At 37.8% G+C, this 17,294-nt stretch overlaps 1 protein-coding gene across 1 annotated transcript in view; it reads right to left on the bottom strand.

Annotated features, from left to right (window-relative positions):
- The window catches only part of lactbl1b (lactamase, beta-like 1b), a 45,054-nt gene extending 30,802 nt beyond the window's left edge, over positions 1 to 14,252 (bottom strand). Inside the window, exons 1-2 of the mRNA XM_063909994.1 lie at positions 14,192 to 14,252; positions 12,010 to 12,156 (exon numbers count right to left, since the gene is read on the bottom strand). The gene's annotated coding sequence lies outside the window, so the exon portion shown is untranslated. The remainder of the gene's footprint in view (positions 1 to 12,009; positions 12,157 to 14,191) is intronic.
- Positions 14,253 to 17,294: the final 3,042 nt, after the last annotated feature.

The raw sequence follows: 17,294 nt of genomic DNA, 5'->3' as shown, positions 1-17,294 counted from the left end.
AGCCTGTCCTACAGCCCGTCGTCCAGAGGCGTCTCGCCGTCCTCCAGCCCGTCCTCCAGCCCGTCGTCCTCCAGAGGCGTCTTGCCGCCTTCCAAGCTGTCAACCGGAGCTGTTTCGCCATCCTCCGGCGCTGTCTCGCCGCCCTCCGTAGCTGTCTCGTCGCCTTCTAGACCGTCCTCCACAGCTGTCTCGCCGCCTTCCAGGCTGTCCTCCGGAAGTTTCTCGCTGCCCTCCGGAGCTATTCCAGCTATTTTGTCTCATGCTCTGCCTTGCCGGTGGTTCCGTCGGCCCGAGACACCCTTCTCGTCCTCTGCCTTGCCCCCGGGTCGTCCGCCTGATACACCCTTCTCGTCCTCTGTCTTGCCCCTGGGTCATCCGCCCGAGTCCCACCTCCGGACCACCTCCACCCACCCTTTTGGCCTTGGTCATGCGTCCCTCCTCCAGACCCCCTCCACCCACCCTGTTGGATTTTTTTGGACTTTGTTGGGACGTCTGGAATCCGCCCTTTGAGAGGGGGGTTCTGTCATGATCCTTGTTTCGTGTCTGTCATGTCCTTGTGTTGTCTTTTATTTTGAAATGTTTTCCCCTCTTGTGTCACTTGTTAAGCTTCACTTCCTGTCTGCATTTCCCTCCTGTGCCTGATTGTGTCATTGTGTTCACCTGTTGCCCCTGTGTTTCTCCTCCCCCTTCCAGCTGTCTCTTGTCTTGTGATTACCCATGTGTTTTTAGTCCCTGTTTCCCTTTTGTCTGTTGTTCGGTCATCGTCATTTCTTCCCTGATCTTGTCCATGTTACCTGCCTGTTCCTGTCGCCCTTCATGTCTGAAGCTAAGTGTTTTTCATGTCCTGTGTTCCCCTTGATTCGTGTTGTCGTCAACAGCTTTTGAATAAAGCTCGCTTTTTGACCCTTACCTGCTTCCCCTGGATTTACTGCACTTGGGTCCTGTTTCCCCAACCCTGACACCCGGGACTTGAACCTGCGAGCCTTCCAAGCCAAATCCCTAGTGTAAGGGGGTTTGTTTTAATACACCCAGTCACACTCGTGCATGTCACGTTGAGGATAGGTTCTAGTTTACTTGCATGGCTCAATCTGCTCCATACTAGGCAGAAATATTCAGCAGTGGAGTAGCACAGGGCTGCTGCCGATGTACCCAGTGTACTTGGGTGGGCCTTCCACTTTGAGTTTTTTAGTTATGGGAGACCTTGCCTCTGTCTTTTGGATGTGTTCTTTGTAACTAAGGGTACGATCTAAGGTTACTCCAAGATAGACTGGGTGCTGGTGGTGTCATTCTATGGTATAGATGGCCTCCGGTTCCAAATGTGTAAAGCAATGACAAAGAATATATTTGGTTGGTACATGATTTCATCTGCCATATTGTCAGATCTGTGACCAAGCAAATACTGACACAAACCTTTTAAAACACTCTTTAAAATGTTATTACTGTCAGTTTCTGTAAGCTGTTTCTGTTGTTTTTAAGCCATTCATTACATTCAACATATAGAACTCAAATAAACCTATAGATAAAACCCTTTTCCCGTTATTGTCAATTCATATTTAATACAAAGTGTTCGACTGTTATGTATTTTGACTAATTCCTGTTTACTCTTACATACTGTAGGATAAATATTTCCTATTAATTATAGGATGTGTTGTATTTCCAGTGGGGGCTTCTTAGCTTGTTTGTTTTCTCCTTGCATGAGGGACATTAGGCTTGTTGACAGTGAATGTTAGTAATATAGTACTTGTCAAGTTATCGGGGGATTCTTAACTTCTGCCCAAACTTGAAAAAGGCCTTGGCCATCAACAGGGTAAAATGGACACAACTCAGACGGTTTCTTCGTTCTTCTTTCATTTATTTCACTAAAGTCATCAGTCCGAATACGTCTTTTATAGATAGCTTGAAAACCTTTACAAGAAAACAAAACACAAAATACAGCATTTTCATAAACTGCCTCTCATTACATTCACTGTTTCACCAAACAAACATTTCTCCCATATTTGCACTAGTGCGTCATTACAAGCTAACATTAGCACACCACAGTCAGATATAAATGACACTAACTAAAGCACTTAAACTCGCTTTAACAATCGAAATTAACATCCAAAGATCTACAGATAAACATCAAAACATGATCCTACCAGTAGCATCCCTGGAAATGGCCAGTTAGTTAAGCTCCCGTCCTTCAGCAGTCAACATGTGCCTTGCAAACACTCACACACCACCTGCGCTACAATGACTCCGCTTTTCCTGGCATGAGAACTACTTCCGGTTTCAAAATAAAAGTTTATTTTCTTTTCAAAACAAAAGTCTCTTTTTAAGTTCGATCTAACAGCACAGTACTAGTTAAGTAAACCCAGTTGTCTTGTCACTTTACTCATTTGTTTTTTCAACAACCTTGGTCAAACTCTTTTTTACTGCTTTACTTTTAAAGAGAGAAAAAAACTAAACTTATTTGAACTTTACATTGGATCTGTGTTTAGCTCACTGCTTAGCATTTCTGTGCACCTACAGCAAGAGAGTAGTGCAGAATAGTTCTGTTGACAACAATACAGGTTATAGCGGTCTCTAGTGGATAACGTGGAAACTACAACGTACTGTGGAATATACACAAACAGGACTTTTACATGTCTTATTATAATAGAATCTTAATGGTTGTGGGTGAAACAGCTTCAATGATGCAGATAGTTGTTAAAATAAAATATGAAATATGAAAGGCAGTGTGGTCTGATATATAAATGTTCCATCCTAAAAGGTTTGAGAGGATGAGGACGCTTTAATGACCCGGTCCCTGTCATAACTTTGATGAACTTCAAAGCAAATGTCAGATCCAGTGAGGAGTGATCCGTTTGAAATCATTTTCTCATTATTTCCACACACTGATTGGTTTTGGTTCTGTTTGTGCTTGGCTTGCAGTTCCTCATCTTTATGAGTTCAACAGACAGATGAATGCCATCAGAGGTTTGTATATTACTGTGCGTGAATACACTCATTTTAACCTTGAGCTGGGGGAAATGCTATCATTTCTAAGGCATATTTCCTTTTCCTTTTTTATAAATACAGGTGTGGAATTAAGTATTTAATCAAATGTTTTTTTTATATCAAACAATATTTAGCTGGATGTCTTCTTTATGTTAGTACATTTTCTGTTTTCATTTAGGATTTCTGCTAGCAGCTTGGTTTTGCATACAAGGAACATTTAAACCAAGGGTTAAAAGAAACAAGTCAACACTCAAAGGATTGCATTACACTTTCCAGATCAGACCTTTTATTTTCATAAACTATTAGGCTAGGTGTAACTCATTGATTTAAGTTATATTTTGTATTCTGTTCATCCATGCTTCTTGCTTAGTTAAAGAGCAATAATCCAGTATGTACAGGAATTATACAGCTAGTCAACCCACTGTTTGACTAAAGAATAGAAACAATTAAAAATAGCTAACATTCAGAGTTAGTTGGCGGATCTTTAGTGTGTCCAAATTGAACTGTTTCTTTTAGCACATTATTTGTTTATCAGTATATAATCTTTCCTTGTTTAAGCATTTTCTGTCTTTAAGTGGACAATTTGAACAATTTACTTCCAATATAAATGGGACAACATTGCAAAATGTTAAGCTTATTGGTCTTGTACTGGAGGTTTCTGGGTTTTATATGTTGATTTACATTGTAATTGTTGAAAAACATTTATTAGGACCATGAATTAGATCACTGCAACAATCAAACATGTTATACGACAAATAATATTGGCTATATCAACTGCTTTTTTAATGTTAACTTTTGTGTATTCATCTTGAGCAAAACAGGCCAAGGTTATCATCAGATCACTGTGTCACGCAAGATGAACTGCAGATGGACAGCTGACATGTTTTGATATGCGCACAGTTTGTTCATTTTAACGAGAGCTTGCATTTAAAAGCCGTCCAGTGCCATAATGTTTAAACAACAAAGCCAGGGAAACATCCGCCTTAAGATACAGATACTCCACACACAGAGTTATTTATTCATTTGAACAATAAGCAAAGGTCAATTCACAGAATACCTTTTCTCTCGTCACAGCAGGAAAAGCAAACGTGTACATTTTGAAACAAAAATGGCCAAACTCCATTTTCAGGGGCATTTCAATTTCATTGTCTGGGTATTGGACCTATGGAGATGTATCGTTGTAAAGCAAGGGTGGCCAACCCGCGGCTCTCGAGCCGCATGCAGCTCTTTGCCCAGTCTCATGCGGCTCCTCAGTTCATATGGAATTTTAATTGTGTGGGTTTTTTTTTTGCGCATATGTATCCAAGTTCAAAAAGGGTTAACAACACACAAGCTCCAGGCCTATTGTTACACAGAGTTTTCGACACAGAAGTGCTTTAGCCAATCAGAATGCAGATCCTGCAGTACAGGAGGCGGGTTCTACTGAACTCGCGATGTGACAGGGAAGGGAGAGATGCTTCTGAACGGCGAAAATAAAACTCAGATAAAACCGTAATAACTCAATACAAAGTTGTCAAATCAAAACGGTAACACTTTGCAGTTGTAGTTGTGTGTGAGAGGGCCTGATCACGGAAAGCTGGCCACCGATACAGAAGGACTCCCGGGTTGCTGAATCGCGATTACGAAATAAATAAGAGAGAAAGTGGATCTCTGTCAGCAGAGCTTCTGCCAGTCACAGGGTAAACGTGATAGTTATCATACGAGGATAATTAACTAAAATACACTTAATTTATTTTTAAATAACTGTCATGAGTATTTGAACCAACCTTAGTCATGGGTTTGTTTTAAATACAAACATTTAAATATTGTAAGCCAGATTTGTAAAGGATTGCTCAAGGCAATGAATGCCAGCTTAGTTCAAATAAGCAACATGCAGTAATATAAAAGTAGTTTTCACATGATTAAGTGAGAGTGTGTGTGAAACAGTGCACACAATCTTAATGGCGGAAAATAACTGGCCTCTGGTCTTAATACTTTCTGTCAATATCATGGTGTGTGACATTTACAAGAAATCTGGCTGAGCAGAAGTATGTGTGTCTGTTTGTGTGACAGAGTGTGTCTCTATTGGAGTGTGTGTCTTTGAGTGTGTGTGTCTGTGTGTCAATTATTGTACATTTTTAGATTTTCATTTTCTATGTGTGAGAGAGAGTGGCGCTAAGGAATAGAGTGAGAGAGCACATACCTATTTGAGGTGAACTTCAGCCCACCTAAAAAAAATAAATCCCACCCAAATGAACATTTTGAAATAGAAAAGAAAAATGTATATATATTTTTTTATGTCTCACATTAGTGGTGAGAGTTCTGCCCCCTCCCCTTACCAAGACCACACAGTTCTATTGTGTAGCCTCTTTGCTCTCAAAGTGCACCAGAAGCATGCAATTCACTTTAAGGTATTTTTAAAAATCTGCCCGGGGAAGTATGCCCCCGGACCCACCTAGAGGATGTGAAGTCCACCCCACTCAAACTTCAAAACTAGCTATGCACCTGGAACACACAGAAAGGGTGAAAGCAAAAGAGAAACGGCACGAGAGAAGTGGGGGGACATACATCCACGATGTGTGTATGATGTGGCTCTTTGTAGTAACACAGTCAAATAATTGTCTCTTCATCTCTGACTGGTTGGCCACCCCTGTTGTAAAGCATCTAAAACCACTTTATCAATACACTCCTGATATGCAGCTACCACTAGATGGCAGTTGTGCTCCTCACAGGGTCCACTCACAGTTGTTGGGGCGTAAGATGAAGCACAGCTCATGTGAAGAGTTAATAGTGATTCGATTCTTGGACTGGCTTACATCGCCATGCTTTTGGTAAATAGAAGACAACATAAACTGTGATACAAAGCGTGCGTGATGAATTATCATGAGACTGTTTTATAAATACACTGCTAATCTATTGCCATGTGTTTTTCAGCAGAGAGGAAAACACTATCAAAGTAAACAACTCTGGTGGCTTGTGTTGCATCTTGGCTTCCCAACCAATTTTTTTTTTGTGTGTGTTTCTAAATTTGATATTTGTGTGCCAAGTCTCTCTGCAGTGTTTCCTACAGTTGCCACCAACACAAAACCCACAAGACTTTCCATCCCTGATACAAAATTGCAATCAAGTCAGGTCCCTGAGGGGGAAAATGGGGTGCAGCGTCAGTTTGTGAAGTTCTGTGGATGGCAACAATCTGTTGTGTTGGCTGCCAGCATGTCAAGCCAGGAGCATTAAAGAGGGAAAAGTGGAAAATGAACCGGTGTCTATTGCCAGAACGCTCACGTGACTGGAACACATGGGAGCAATGGTTAGCATGAGGAAGCTTCCAACACTGACAAGCGACACTCAATATCAGCATCACACAGACATCCTCATTGTGTTTCTGCTGGACTTTTTGGAAACTACAATCCACGTAGCACACTTCAGTTCAGATAAAATGAGAACCAATTACCAGTGAATTTCAGGGCTGTTATAAGGTAGAAAATCTATGCTAAAAAACGAAAAACACATGTTGAAAAGAGCAAGGACTTCTTCTCTAAACAACAATTTAATCACTGTCAGACAGAGACATCCACTACAGAGAAGCCAGAGTTACCAAACCAATTTTCTTAATAGCGGTAGCCTAATTTGACAAAAATGCAATGCAGTTATTTCGATCTTTCTTTTTCTGTCAACTAGGAAAACATTTTTTATCTTGCTCTTAAAATACTATCCCTAAAAACAGCATAAGAAGGGACAAGAGGAATAACACAAAATAATTCTGTAAATTCTAATTTTACCTTCAGCTAAATGGAAATGAATACAATAAATAAATAAAAAAGCCAGATGTAGCATACTAAACCGGAAGGGTTGATATCAGGTGGAGAAATGCAAAAGGTAGCCAGACCAGGTGAGAGCAATGTTCTTAACGAGCTGCTTCTCCGCATAATAGTCACCAGCTGAATGTAATAAAGCTCATCAGAGGCGGGAAACACAGACAGCATAACAGACATAATACAATATGTTTATGGCTTTTAGTTAAGCATCCCATATCGTTAAAGAGGTCACATTATGCTTTTCAGGGGATTCCCTCTCCTGTAGTGTGTTATAAAGGTTTTTGTGCATGAAAATGGTCTGCAAAGGCTAAAATCCCAAAATTCCCTCCAGAGGGAGTTTCTCTCCCACACACTCCCCCCCCCTGTCTGACTCCTTTACTTTTCAGCGAAGGCTTGGTCCTCGGAGGCTCCAGCCGCAGAATTGGGACACAGCTAGTATCATACTTGTAGTCATGTAAGAGTATCTGCTGGAGCATTTTGTTCTGCTCAAAGGGCCTAAGAAGTGGGTCTAAGATTTGACTTTCTTTTGTTGTGACATTTCATTTCATATCTTCTCCACTGAACAGTTGGGTGTTTAGAAACAGAGTTCTTGCAGACAGAAAACTGTCTCTCCTCGTCTCTGAGGAGACGCTCTCAAGTCATCTTTGGATATAGACAGGACAATACAGTGCTTGTTGCCTGGAAGGGGCCTGATTTGCAGCGGTAGACTAAGCACTCAGATCTTTCATGGAAGTAAAATTAGTCATATCACAATGTACAAACACTCACAGGAATCATAAATACAAATGATAATAAACGGACAATTTCATAACAATAAGCCTTTATTATATTATTGGATTAATCCTAATAAAGCATCACCTCAATGTTGCATCTAGTAAGAAAATGACCCTTGTTTGCACTGTTTATACTGCTGGGTAGCTTTTGAATTGTTATAAATATATTTGTGTGTAATAGAAGTGTAAAGTAGCAAGAAATGTAAATCGTCAACTAAAGTATACGTTCCTCAAAATAATGTAAGGCATAATTACAGAACACTTAGCTTCTGTCCACCATTGCACATTGCACCTGGTTTTGAGTGAGCACACTAAATCAATGTACATTTTCCATTAGTTTTCATAGGGAAAGAAACGAGTGATGACTATATTCAAATGAAACGGTCACTTATAAAACTACTGTAAACTAATAAACCAGCCAATGAGACTCACACAAAAGGAAAATTATTAAAATCTAAAATATTTTTGTGTCTTACCATCTACAATAGTTTTATTCTAAGGCTGTGAGCTGCACCTCAAGTTTCTTTGCAAATCGCTCTGTCGACTTAAAATGTCCATCATCAACACAGTCAATAGTCTCATATCTTTCAACATTAGCATGTTAGCATGATAGCTCCTTCATTACCCCCTGTTTAACATACTCTTATTTTCTTCCAAGATTGGTAATTTTGCAAGCTCTATAAAAAACATACAGTTAAAAAAGGATGGAGGATAATTGTTGAGCAACAGGGAGTGTTTTCATACAGCCTTATAAGTGTACTTGTTCTCTGAATGGACATGTACTTGACTAAGGAGGCCCTGACCCTGATGCCGTGTAATAATGCTTTATCTCACCAGCAGTAGTGCGCATAATGATGAGTAACACTTAGTCCATCATTCGACCTTTAGAAACCACTCAATGTCAGCCCCTCAAATCATATACTAATGAACATATGTAGGGCCTATATCTGTGGAGAATGAGTCAGTGCTCTGCCTCTCGTGTGTGCCTGCAAAGGTTCACGCCTGTGGTGTCCAATGTGTTGCCACAGACAAGCCGAGCCAACAGCAAACATGGCATAAACAAGCAGCCCCTTTTTGTTCTCCTCCACGGAGCCCGTTGATTATTGTGTGAATCCTCCTCTTTCATTGGTTTTGGCCTGACCTCTGACCTATTTTCACTCTAGAGCACAGAGAAAGGCATCTGGACGCGGCGTTCCCACTAAGAACAACTCAAACATTGCCCTCTATGTAGGTCAGCGATTTGCCCTCAGTGTCAGTCGTGCAAACCATAAACAGATCGAGAATGCGTGTGTGTGTGTGTGTTTGTGTGGTTTGGTATAAGACTACAGCTAACTAATTGGAGGGTTGATGTGCATTTCACGGGATGTTACCGGCACTGAGGGAAAATTCCATCTGTTGCCAATTCTTTGGCATGCTTCATGCTTGTTCAGCCATTCATATGGTTTATATAATTATTTGCTTTTGATATGCATTACATGATGTCCATGCTTATAAATGGCTTTTGTACTATTTTAAGCTCCTTACAGCCCTCCTGTTTATACTTCAAGAGCATCTGGAATATGAAACAAGCAAAGAACAAGTTTTTGTTTTATTTTAAAAATCTTGACATAAAGTAAGCTTCATTTGGGTTAAAGTTGCATTAATATATGTTTGGCCACTAGGAGGCAGAGACAGTGTTTCATAGAATTCCTGTCTCTCATTTCTCAACAGCAAAAGTTATATCCCATGTTGTAACTTGGTTTAGCTCTAGTTTGGTCTTTCAAATGCGCAGAATAGTAAAATGACCAATTAACAATAAAAACCTATCTTGGATTTCTTTCAATTTTCATACTCTATCCTATCCTACATTTATAGTTTGTTTGGTAGTAGTAGTAGTAGTAGTAGTAGTAGTAGTAGTAGTAGTAGTAGTAGTAGTAATAACAGTTTAGTAGTAGTAATAGTAGTAATAGTAGTAGTAGTAGTAGTAGTAGTAATAGTAGTAGTAATAGTAGTAATAGTAGTAGTAATAGTAGTAGTAATAGTAATAACAGTAGTAGTAATAGTAATAGTAGTAGTAGTAGTAGTAGTAGTAATAACAGTAATAGTAATAGTAGTAGTAGTAGTAATAGTAGTAGTAATAACAGTAATAGTAATAGTAGTAGTAGTAGTAATAGTAGTAGTAATAACAGTAATAGTAATAGTAGTAGTAGGAGTCTATTTTTATTTAGTATATCTTTTATATTGTATACTCTATCTCTGGAATATACATCTTTCCATAGTTTATATTTATTACAATCTTGTTTAATTGCATTTTAAATTCATGTGCAATGTCTTTTGTACATGGCAAAAGTATATGTATATATATATATATATATATATATATATCTTACAATATATTCTAATGAACATTTTCCAGTTAAATAAATATTTTTGTTTTTTAAAATCTCATTCTTTTTTTGACCCCCAGGTTGGAAACCACTAGTCTAAGTTCTGTTAGGTTCTGGTTAGACACACTTATATACCAACTCCGTTACAGGAATTTATTTGGGAAATAAAAACCTTCAAGGATCTGCAGGCATATGCTCTTTTCACAAGAGATCCTTTGACATTTCACAGAAGGAAAAGCACAGGTGTAAATAATAAAATGAACAATGGCTGAATTCCATTTAGCTGCTTTGATTTTTTGGGATCTTGGTGCACGCTGCTCTATCTCACAGGATCATTTGAAAACAACAGACCCATCGTTATTGGTAACACCTGTGCTTTTCCACTGTGGCAATTCCAGTGTCTGCTTTGGAAAAATCCTGTTAGAACAACTATTACACATTATAATATAACTTACACATGTTTCATTAATTCAGAGTGAGTAGCAGAAGATATTGTTCATCAAAATATGATCTGTACTTCTCTGTAACAATGTACACACAGCGGACTGATTGGAGATTCAAGATCTTTCAATGCATAGATCTCTGTGCCTGTCCCATCCCAATCTCACACCCTGCAGTTTCACACTTACCGGATCCAGTCGATTGTCATTTACACAGCTTAAAATACAGCGGGATGCCCATTGATCAGCCTCTACCAAGAGTGGAGAACAACGGATGTCTCTCATTATTTTTCACTGCCAGAAGATATATCGGTTTTGTGTAGTTTGACACAGATTTAGCGGGCAGCAATGCCTCAAGGGGCGGGATCATTGATGCTTCCATGCTTCAACTAACATCACAGAGTTCATGGGACCAAACTCTATGTGACCCCTGTGTGACACTCTGACGCAGCCAGCCATGGCTTATGGTAAGGCTCTGAGTTTGAGAAGCACAAGCACTCCAGCATCCAGTGTTGGCTGTCAGCACATCTACCACACACACCCTCACACACCCTCACACACACACAGCTTGGCTTGAACGCCGTCACTCTGTGAGACAAATCAGTAAAAAACGCTTACATCACGCAGTAAAGAAAGTGTAAAAAATTTCAATTCATCATGTTTTATCAACTATTGTATTGAGATGCCATTTGTTAAAACATGCCCTAGTAATTACTTTCTTTCGTATATATTTGATTTTCTCTTTTTATTAACCTCTGAAACAATCTGACAAGAAGATTGTTGACATCTACCTGGATTTTTTTACATTTTAGACAAATTGTCCTACACTTGGACTGTCTATGTTGTAAATGTATTATTTTTTGTGAGGTTCTAAGGACAGAGTGTTTCATATTCTGTAGAAGCTGTAAGGCCTCCTGAGACAATTGTGTAGTTTATGAAATTGGGCTATGTAATAAATATATTTGATTGATTGATAATCTTTTGTCTCAACTATGTTCGACAAAACAAAAATAATTAACATTGTTTATTTATTTTCTGTTATGCGAACATTTGGCTCATCCTCCAACATTTATATTATAACATTATATATATACACATTTATATCAAATGTAAACAGGTATAACAATAATTCTTCCTGTAATACATTTGTTAAACTTTGTAGTTAAAAAATTAAACATAAAAATGGATATTCCAGTTATGCTTTCAGTCAAATCCCAATTTGAAACAGTACATAAAATCTATTTTTGTTTGTGGTATTTTTTCTGATACGTTTTTCATGTATTAAAAAAGACCCAAAATGAACATTGCAAGGAAACGTCTAGATACAGCCATTTCCTTTCATATTTAAATTTGTATAGAAATGAGTCGGTCTCAAGTTATTTGATATGTGGTAGTTTTCACTGCTTTAGTAACATTTAAATCCATTATAAATGTCCTTAACAATTCTAAACCAAACACTTCAATGTCAACAGCAGCTTAAATAAACCAAAGGAGTATTATAATTTTATGTTCCTTGTCATTTCTCTCACCCCAGTGTTGGTCTTGAATATTAACATTTAAACATTTGTGTCCATGTGGTCCCATCAGGAAGCACCTGACACTGCAAAGTGACAGGTAAGTGCAAGAAGACCTGAAATGTCTCTCACTCTCTCCTCACCTCTCCTCTCCTGCAGCACATCAGAGAATCGTGTCCTCGTCTGCAGGTCTTCACACCAGCCACAGATGTCAATGTCCCTGGTGGTATCAGGAACGGCAGCGTGTTGACAGGGATCGATTTTACTGTCAGCAGCTCTGCGGCATCCTCCTGTTCGAGGAAAGAGACATCATTCGCCGTGAGTCACCGACTGAGGGGCCACTTAGTGAAAAGAGAAGTCTCTAATCTCAGAAATCCCATTGTAACACGAGGTTTGTTTAGAAGGGTTTGTGTCGATTTTAACAAGCAATCAGAGCAATCTCTAGCTTATCAGAGAATTAAGTAAAACAGTTTTCATGACGCCATTTTTTAAAATAAAAATAACAATAACTGTTATTATATTTTTCAGTGTATATTGCAAAATAAATGGTAATGAAGGCTTTTTCCCCATTTCTTGTTCATACCACTTTTTTGTTAACAAAAATATGTTTTTACTTCAGCAAAAAGGATGAAAGGTTACAAACTAAAGTAAAACACATAGAAGTCATCATTATAGAATTCTTTGTTTTATTATAACAAAAGGGCAAAAACACTGAAGATTTTAACCAAAATGAAAAACATGTTAGAGTTTTCCATTTCCTTTATTAATATTATATTAAAAATAACCAAATTCTATTTAAAATACAACACCAAAGGTGCAGCTACGTTAGAGCTAATAGCAACGTTTAATCCCTTAATTCCTTTCACTTCCCCTCTTGTAATTTTGGTTACATAAAAACACCACACTCTAGATTCTTGAGATACCGCGTGTCGCTCTTACAGTATTAGGGGCCCCCCGACACGGGGACAAATGCAGAAGTTGACAGGCCTGCCGTGCTTAGTTACTGTTCCTATGATTGGACAATTGTTGTCCAGGGTTTATCAAACGGTCACTTAAATTTAGATTAAGTGCTAATTTAAGGGGATATTGACATTGAATTGGTGGAATGTGAATGAATTTCCCTATTTAAAAAATAAAAATGTAAGTATAATGTATGACAAGCCGTTTCCATAAAGTAAAATTGACTCGTTGCATTAGATGTTTAAAGCTACCTCAAAATGGAATCTATATTCCTGATTATATAATAGACATGATAACCTCATATTGTGTTACTCACAGCTGAATAACCATCCTGTTTGGTGACACACATCCCTATTCTCAACAAGGCGTAACCATGTTTCTTCGCTGCGTCTTGGGATCTCCCTTACTCTCAATAATACATGAGTTGACTCTGTGTGTGTGTGTGTTTCTTGGTTTGTGTGAGTATTTTGGTGTGCTATCAGTAACAGATGATGCAGTAGGTTTTTGTCCCACGTGATCTTTTTAATTGATTCAAAAGGTTACTCGGCCACATCAGGAAATTATTTCCAAAAAACAAAGGTGAAAAGCTTTTTTAAATGCAAATAAAACATTTTGGCAGATGTTACATAAAGTGCTGGAGAAAAAACTAATATTGTGTTACGTTCTTTGTATTTACAGTAATCAAAGTCAGTCTCATTGTACATACTTTACTGCCTTTAGTTGTTGAGAAGTTAATCTAAGGAGTTTGTGTTTTTAACATTTGTTCTGTAGTTTAATTTTATAATTTGTCTATACAGAAATGAAGGGGTAGAAGTAACACATTATATTTACCTTTAATTTTAAGTTTATTTTAAATCAGGTATTACTATTACTCTGTTTCAGAATACAACCAAAAGATTATCATAGAGACCATCTCATATTGGGATCACAACGGCTACAACACCACGTGCCAGGGGTATAATATGATAGGGGTCATCTTGCTTTGACTACACCAACTCCGCAATTTTTTGAAATAGATAATAAATTGTATACACATGCTGCGAATGTCCTTGTATAAAAATTGAATTTATTCGTGGTTTGGACTTGTCAAACAAAAATGTTTAAAGAAAATTTGTTACGTAAAATAACTTAAAAAGTAATAGTTTTTAAATTAACATTATTGTTCTTAGGTGCAATATTTTTTTATTATTTCCATTCCTGCGGAAATGTTTGGGTCCTTTGATTAGCTACAGTATTCAGGATTGATAAAGTTATGCTAACATTAAAGCACAAAGAGCTTATACAAGACTTTATGCTTCTTTTTAACAACATGTAAACACAATATGGCTTACAACTATCAAAAATGTATTCTGTGCAAGTACCTACATGTCAGGGAGAGTGTGTCTGTTGAAATGGATCCCCCTCTCTTTTCAATGCTAACCATTTGTTGTCTGAGCAGGGAACTACAGGTGTCAGTAGCAACACTGATTAGAGTGTGGGATCATTAAAGGTATGAGCTACACCTGCTAATTTTCTCTATTGCTTTCCTGTTTGGTATTGCTGTGAAAAACTTTATCCAGAAACTGCTTGTTTTCAGTAACACAGCATTCATAAATAGATTGGAGGAATCCCTAACACATTTTTGAACTTTGTTCTTGTGTGCTAGCAAGCTAACTAGCAAGCATTGCTGTCAGGTGGAATCATGGCTATGCGATATTTCATGAATTTGATACCAAATCCGCTGGTAATTAATTTCAATAAAATATGTTATCCTAGCACATACATTAATACTTAACTGATTCACAGACATACAAAATATACGTGTACATTTTTTTAATGGGCATACCTGTAAAACTATATTAACATGTACAGTATGTTAGGGTACTTTGTTGATTTTGCTGGTTGTTGTTATTGAAGACTATTAATGCACTATTTTAATTTTCTCTTCTAGCTTGCTGTGTGAGTTGCTGATCAATTTTAGACCCAATATTTTAATTCTAACTGATGTTACATGTAAGTAAATTGTAGATGCTTGTGTCTGCTCCACTATGGGGGTATTGCAGAATGACCTCAATGGAAAAACAGCGTTTTTTGAAGGCAGTGGCTGTATCCGTTAACCGCTGAGGGAAAGTGGATGTACAGCCTTAACTGCTCATTGGTCTGCCCTTTTGCCTCTTTGCCCCTCCTCCTTCTTACCGGATCACTGTCTGTATCCGGGACAGCATCCTGAGTGGAGCGCGCTCTCATGTTCCAGATATTAAATTACTCATGAAATATTTGCTTGGCCTCCAGGGTCTGCTGCAGCTTGCTCTGAAACCTCCACTTAGCCCCTGAAATGTCTCGGAGTCCAGGCTTGTGTCACCTCTACAAGTAAGGTCAATTTTTCCAATTTAGAAGCAGGCATTACAGACTATTTCACATTGCATTAGCCTCAGAGTTCTGCTCTTGTCACCTTTTCCTCATCTGTTCTCTGCATACCTCTCTTTCTTGCATTCAACCCCTTAGACTGGTTCCCTAAAACAAGCAGTCTGAGAGGTAAAACATTGGCAAATTCAGTAAAGAGAAAAAAATGTCTGATCACTCACGCTCTGTGCACTTGACTGTACCAGAAAGTTCCATTAAGCTCGTTGAACCTTGAAGACATTTTAAAGATACAGCTCCAGAGTTGAGAAGGTCAACGGGACAGTAAAAACTAACCAGACTGACATGTTATGGCTGAACCTGATGTGTACTGGTTAAACGGGTTTATTTTTTATTCATAAAACTTCAATTTATGGACAAATTGATATTGAAACTACTCTTATAATTAACTACTATCTGGTTAACATTACAGTATTGTTTCAATTGAATTTACATTTCGAGGTACAGTATTTGTTACATTTTTAAAAGCCAAAATCTAAAATTAAAACTACCTTAATTGTAAATAATCTTTATAGGAAGAAACAACTTAAAACATACAATAAAAAAGAAATGGCCATAAAAATGCCAATAAGTGAGAAAGTAAAATATTCTGTTAATAGCTTTTAAATTGTCACATGATGACACACAAAGGTGAAATGTAACTACAGTACGTACATCTACTCAAGTACTCTCTCTCTTTATACTTTCAACTCCACTACTTTATTTTACATATTTAGTTACTAGTTACTTTGCAGATTAGGGTAATTAATACAAAATATAAATCACCCATTATAATGTATTATTATAGGTTAAGCTACCCAGTCGTTTATAAAGTAATTCAAATAAACCCCATTGAAGTGATGAACACAGCTCGAATCATTTTAATAAAACAAATAAAAAATACCTGTTTCTTATAATGAGCACTTTCCCTTTTGGTTCCTAAAGTATTTTTTTACTGCTAATACTTTTTTCCTTTTACTTAAGTACAATATGAATGCAAGACGTGTATCTGTGTATGTTTATACTATAGTCATTTTAGTAATATAGAACTTAGTTGCAGTCATGTGTGCACAGACACCAACACTCCAAGAAATCACAGGTTCACTTCCCACTGGAGCTGCACACATACAACAAAAATCACTCAATATGTTGAATCACACTCAGATATACCTCACACTATAGAAACACACTGCCTCCTGGAAAGAAAACAAATATGTAAATGAAGTAATATTTCAATCCGGACTGCAGATACGACATCGTTTTATTAACACCTGCAAGGATTTTACTCAAATATTTCAAGATGTGTCAAATTATATTCTCTTCTCAATTCTTTTCCAATATGTTCCCAACAAATATCATCAAACCATGGGAAATGTGCAATAATAAGTCTTATATTTACTAATTACACCAATCTTTCCTAATGTAACTTTGTTATTTCTTCAACATGGAGGCATATAAGAAGCAAGATAAAGCAATGAGAAGCAGATGTAAAGATTCCTCTGACTTCAGACCCCAAGCGTTTCCATCTGGCTGCCAAAGGCCTCACAAGTGTGACTGCGCCTTCGCTTATATATCTCAGCAAAAAGGTGAGAATCCAGTCACCCATGATTATTACCAGCTCACTCATGAAATCGCCAACCACGGAGCAGTGATGGAGTGAGGAGGCGGACATAGATCGAGAGCTGTTTTCTACAGGATTGAGGCTGAGATCTTACACAGAGCACTGCTTTGTTTGGCCCTAAAACAGCAGGAAAAAATACATATTTCCGTGTCTACAACCCAAAAGGAAAGCATGCATGCAAATGTCGGACAGCAAAGTCATTCCTGTCTTCCACAAGGAATATTTTAAATTCACACACATTAAATATTTATATTCCACTGAAAAGCTTTTCCAGCATGTCCTCCAGCATTGGGTTTATTACATCCAGATTTAATTCATTGTTTTTTTATCAGCAGTTTATAGCGCACATCAAGCTGAATTGTGAGTGTTTGTGAGAATTACACAAGAAAATATGTCTCTTTGTGCCATGCATGCAAGAAATGTATGTGTCCCATATATAAGTCAAGTTTTATTAATGCATAACTGAGT

The sequence above is a fragment of the Eleginops maclovinus genome, chromosome 20 (genome assembly GCF_036324505.1).
Source record: "Eleginops maclovinus isolate JMC-PN-2008 ecotype Puerto Natales chromosome 20, JC_Emac_rtc_rv5, whole genome shotgun sequence".
Taxonomy (NCBI): domain Eukaryota; kingdom Metazoa; phylum Chordata; class Actinopteri; order Perciformes; family Eleginopidae; genus Eleginops; species Eleginops maclovinus.
Note: the sequence above shows the minus strand (reverse complement) of the source record. Positions and strands in the feature narration are given on the sequence as shown.